We start from the raw sequence: 6,212 nt of genomic DNA, 5'->3' as shown, positions 1-6,212 counted from the left end.
CAGAAAATGGCATTTTAAAAATTTATGTGGAGTCACAAAGAACCAAATCACCCAAAGCAGTATCAAGGAAGAAAAACAAAACTAGAAACATACTTCCTAGTGTCAAACTATATTGCAAAGCTATAGTCATTTAAACAGTTTTATACCATTATATAGGCACACATACAAATCCATGAAGAGAATAAGAACCCAGAAATAAACCGACATATATGATCAATTGATCTTTAGCAAAAGTGGCAAGTACACATGATAGGGAAAGAAAAATCTAACAAAAATGATATTAGGAAAACTAAATATTCAAAATATATGCAAAAATACATCATCAAAGTTATTTTCAGTATAAATAGAATAATAGGTTCTAATTTTCCTTATATTCACTATAGGCAATCTGTTGTTGCACTTTGTTGACTACTGAGATATATAGCATATGTTAATGAGTCTTCTTATCATCTCCACTGCTATTATGTCTATTTCAGCTGCATTCATTTCTGGCCGATGACTTTGCAATACTATTTTTCCTACTTCCCTTTTCTTGTCTGTGCTTCTCCACAAGCTGTTTCCTTCCTTTCCATCTTTCCTGATAGATATTATATGTACCAGCACTGTTACCAAATCAAAGATTGTTAAAGATATGTCTTCCTTTCATTCCTCATAAGAATCATTAATTCCTTTGAGTCCCTTAGAAAGATATATTGAGAACCTAGCCACTGATTTTACTTCTCTCAGCTCTTAAGAATTCTATTTGATTAATGTATTCAATTGAAAAAGCTCAGTTGCAAAAAATATTCCAAACCTCATTTGCACAAAGTTTGACCCATCTTGAAATCAGCATCAGTTCAACATCTTTTAACATAGTAAAATAACAATTCTAATTCAGCCTACATATGATATAGGATGGAATATTTCTCTTACATCCTTATGGAAATTTAGCCTTCTATTGCATTGCCCTTTATGTATAATGATTTTCTAATAATTCATTTTATAAATTTAATTTTATATGTGAAAATCAATTTTTATCATACTTATTTTGAAGATATAATCTATCTAAAATTTAAGAGATGTTCCATTTTGAATCATCAATAGATAAAAATAATTGTAATAAGAGTGAAAAAATCAATTATTTATTTTATTTTATTGTTTTTATATTTTTGGTACCAGGGATCGAACTTGGGACCTTGTAAGGCAGGCAGTGGAACCACTGAGCTAAATCTCCAGCCCTTAATTATTTATTTTAATATATTTATGTGTGACCAGAATCTTAAAATTTTTTTCCATCAGTTGGGGCTTAGATATAAGTAAAATTATAAATGAATTTACCATGACTTCAATTTGATCTACATTTACATCTCAACTAATGTATGCAGTATATTTTCTAAGAGATATTTTTGCTGCATGTTATGGAAAGACAAACTCATATTTTAGTTTTTAACTTTTAAACATGTTTAAGAAAAAGAAAAGAAAATTCTAGAAATTCTAATAATGCTTGTCATGATTCAGTAAATATGTAAATGCAAAAAAACTAAGAAAAACATTTAATTAGGAAAATGTAATCATGAACCAAAAATAATTAACACAGCATGTTGCTATTCAGTTGTTGATTAAAAGTATATATTAATATATTTGGAATAATTATGTTTGCTAATTTGCTTCAATGTGCATTGAAACCAGAAAACATCTTTTAGTTTTGCATAAATCTTTTGTGTGTAGAAGCTGAAATATAGCACTCAAAGATATTTTGTGTAAATCAATGAGAGCATAGTAAAACAGGAAAAAATTATTGTTTTTATTGAATAATTTGTAGTGAAGAAATCCAAATAGCAACCTTTATCATAAAAATGATATAATTACTCTTTTGTTTGTGTTTGTGACTTGGGAAGTGAACCTAGGTCTTTCCCAATGAACTACATCCCCAGTCCTTTTTTATTTTTTATTTTGAGACAGGGGTTTATTAAGTCAATGAGTTGCCCAGGCTGTTCTTGAAAGTGCAGTTTTCCTGCCTCAAGCTTCCAGAGTAATGGGATTACAGATGTGTGCCCCTACGCACCTCAATAGCCACTCTTTTACTGGCACAAAACACTTACAACAAGCTGAAAAAGTCACATGGTTTCTATTATATAAGAAACCCAAAATATAAATGAATTAGAGAGCACAATAAAAAATAGATAATAGGAAATAGGGAGATAGATCTTTTGCACAGAGAAGGTAACCAAAATATGAACAGAGGGGGGCTGGAATTAAAAAATGAATGAAGATGTTATGTACTTGTACCAACTCCCAACAATGGATGTTATCTTTATGTACTATAAACATGTACTAATGAAAATTATAATGGAAAAACCTAGAAAAATAATAAAACATCATGAAATTATCAGATTTCAAGAATAATGGACAAGTTTATTTGTACATCATTTATTTGCTCATCTCCATCTGAAAACCATTACTTCTCAAAACCAAGGATAGTAGCATACAGATGATTTCCACATGGGTCATGCTCCAGGTATTTAGTATTTTTTCCCACTGTCTTTCTGTCTCCTCACACACAGAGGTAAGTTGGTGCAAATATTTTTAGGGGGGAGTTGCTCAGAGTTTCCATTCTACAAATCAAGAAATATACTAGAGAGGAGAAAACTTTGAATTTAAAATTCAAAACAGGTAAGGTAAACCATAGTAGCAGCATTAAGTAGATGCTAGAAGAACGAGGAAAAGAATGAAAATGGAAAATGCATAGAAAACTTTGGAGTAAGCTGTTTTCTCTTAACTACTACTTGCATTAAATTTTGGAAAAAGAGTTTTTTTTCAGGCTAAAACAGAGAAAGGGCTTAGATACAAAACCCCAAAACATGACAACTGTCATAAAAAGTCAATCTGATGTGCTTAGTTGGAAGATAATTAAATGAAAAAAAAATAGGAATAAACCATATCATGCTCTGTGAAATAGCCAGAGGAAGCAGAATAAAAGAATAGAAATTTAAGAATTCAAGCTCTTAAAAATTGTATTGATTGAATTCTTTATCTTTTTTCACTACTGGGGTTTGAAACCAGGGGTGCTGAACTACAGAAATCTATCCTCAGTCCTTTTTCTCTTTAATTTTGAGGTATAATTTCACTAACTTGCCCAGGCTGGCTAGCCTGCACTGGCCTTCGAAGCTGAAATTACAGGCATCACTCCAGGTTATCTTTCATACATTAACATTCGCTTTTCTTTTCTTTAATATATTTTGTAATCTGTCTTACAATCAGGTAGTTGGCTTTGCTTTTGTTACTTTTATTGTTGTAGGACGATAACATATTTTGAAATCGATTCCTTATCAAATTTGTTACATAATTATTTTTCTCCTTTCCATAGGCTGCATTTTCTTTCCTGTTGATTGTTTCATTTGCTGTGCAAAAGCTTTTTTTTGCTTGTTGTAGTCAAGCTTCTATTTTGCTAACTGTGCGTTTGCTGTCATATTAAAAAAATATTGTCAAGATTTTCCCCAATGTTTTCTGAAATAGTCAAACTCAGCTCTAGAGAATGCACTAAAGAGTGTTAGGAACTATCATTAAGGTGATTGAAATGGGGAATTATTTAAGGGTAGAAAATTACTGTAAGGTAAGATGAATACATTTTAGAGGTTTCTTTCTTTCTTTTCTTTTCTTTTTCTTCTTTTTTTTTTTTTTTCTTTTTTTTTTTTTTTCTTTTTTTTTTTTTTTCTTTTTTTTTTTTTTTCTTTTTTTTTTTTTTTCTTTTTTTTTTTTTTTCTTTTTTTTTTTTTTTCTTTTTTTTTTTTTTTCTTTTTTTTTTTTTTTCTTTTTTTTTTTTTTTGTACCAGGGATTGAACTCAGGTCCTTGCGCTTGTGAGGTATGCGGCAGAAGCACTGAGCTAAATGTCTGGCCCCTAGAGGTTTCTTATACAACATAATAGTATAGCTGATAAAATGTTGTGCACTTTAAAATTGTTTAGGGTAGTAGGTCATGCATTAACTGTTTTACTACATGTGAGCGTGTGTGCACACACAATGGACAAAAGCAAACACTGAAAATTGTTTCCTGTACCTATTACTTTGATTTGATGATGGTATCAAGAACTTTTCCTATGGCTAAATTCATTAAATGTGCTCCTTAAACATATGCAGTTCTTTATATGTCAATTATCAGTAAAGTTATTATTATATTAGAAAAACTATCCAACCTTAATAATGAAAAAGTAAGTGTTATCTTCCTATGAGATATCTCAGTAAAGCATAAAACAAAAACAAAAATAGGACCACATTCGACAACTTGGAATATAATTGCCAAGAAAAAATAACGAGAGAAGTAAAATAAATTAAAAACATTCAGAAAAACTGAAGATAGCAACGATATGCTACACTAGAAGTAAGGAGTAAATTAGGCAATGCCAAAAATAAAACAATTGCTCAAGGAAAAAAACAGATAAATAGTGTAATAGCAGAGAAAAGTTATGTAAAAATGAAAACACTAAGGAAGAAATTTATATACACATGAAAGGAGAAAAATTGTACTTTTCCTTGAAAAATGTATTAGCAAGCTTAGTATTAATAAAAAAGGGGAAGAGTGAGGGGGACAATAATCAAATTGTGAAATAATTGAGGTTCCAGTGTCAGAGAGTATTGTAAGGACAACGTCCCAGGTTCACTAGAACACTTCCATTTCTGGCCTGACAGATCTTATAAACAATGAGTTTAAAAAGTCATTGATTGGGGGGGGGTCGCAATCTCATTTGCCGACAAAGTAAATTTCAAACCAAAACTGAATCTAGTATTATTGATGTAGGACAGTACTGTATCATACCTCTATGAATGTAAAATATCTTGTACCTGCTTTATGATACATAGTACGGACCGTGCTTTATCAGAGCTACACATAATGACATTACTCTAGAATGTTCTCTTTCCAGATGATGATTAAGAGGGTAATAGAAGAGGTACAAGATCCCAACAATGAATATAACTGTACTGTATCCTTTCTACACATCTGGGCACCTGGCTCCTGCTTCCATGATGATTTTCATATTTTACCCAGTTCCGTGTCTGAGTAGTTTCATTCTGCCCCTGGAAGCAGTAACAGTTGGCTCCTAGGTTAAGTTTAAATATCCTGGCCTGACCCACCTGGCTAATGATGTGTGAAGATATCAGCAATCGCCATGTAGGTTTCAATCATATCTTTGCTCACAGGAGGGAGATATTCTCGGTTGAATATTTAACTCCGTTTGGTTAAAACTTGAAGTCATCCTTTGGAAACTTTAATGGTGCTGTCAACTTTGGAAAAAGTCATCCCAATTTACTGTGTTGAGTTGGCATTGTACAGAAATGGATAGCCATATTGGTCTAGAAATGTTAATTTATTTTTATTTTTATTTTTTTCCATGTGTACAGGGGTAACACATCGTACTAAATATGTAAGGTCATATCTACGTGGGTTTGATTACAGAAACTAATAAAGTATTCTCTAAATAATGAAAAAAAGAATAAGATAAAACTATAAGAGCGAGAAGCAATTTAAATATGTTCAGGGACCATTTTCATCTCCAGAATTAAGGATTATTTTAATGTTACATCATTGCCTTCTCTCTTTTACTTTCCTTTTTAGTTTTAGTTTAGGATTCCCTATTTTTAATGTTCATACAGAGATTTCTTTAACTGAAATACCGAAGAGTTTCTTTGATGTGAAAAACTATAATAGTACACAGGATCCTAATGAGATAATTAATAATGTGAAATAGGAAGTAAAGGGCTAAAGGTGTAAGGAAAGTGGGAAGGGTGGGGGAAAGGTAATAAGGGAGAGGAAAAAATATGAGAAACTGAAAAAATGGAAATAAAGAGTTTGTAAATGGGGAGGGGAGGAGGGGGTGAAGGGAGGGCAGGGACAAGGGAAAAAATGAGAATCAAGACCTATTATGTAAAGGTACAGAATCCCAATGATGAATGTAACTGTATTGTATACCTAGATTGTACCAATAACTTCAATAAAAAGAAAAAGAAAAAGAAAAAGAAAAAAAAATTAAAAAGTTATTGATTTGAACAATCAACAAGCGCAAAACTTATTAGAGATTTAAAATTACACATTATAACCAGTGAAAGGTTAATTTATTCATCTGAATGAAAGAAATGCTATGAAGAGTTTTTATAGTCATTCCAAGTAGTTACAAAAATAATAAATCCAGGAGATTATTTTCTAAAATAACAGAAGCAGCAAATACCTGAAACGAATT

The sequence above is a fragment of the Fukomys damarensis genome, unplaced genomic scaffold, assembly GCF_012274545.1.
Source record: "Fukomys damarensis isolate Sample0158 unplaced genomic scaffold, DMR_v1.0_HiC HiC_scaffold_5, whole genome shotgun sequence".
NCBI lineage: Eukaryota > Metazoa > Chordata > Mammalia > Rodentia > Bathyergidae > Fukomys > Fukomys damarensis.
The sequence above is the reverse complement of the archived record's forward strand: the minus strand, read 5'-3'. Positions refer to the sequence as shown.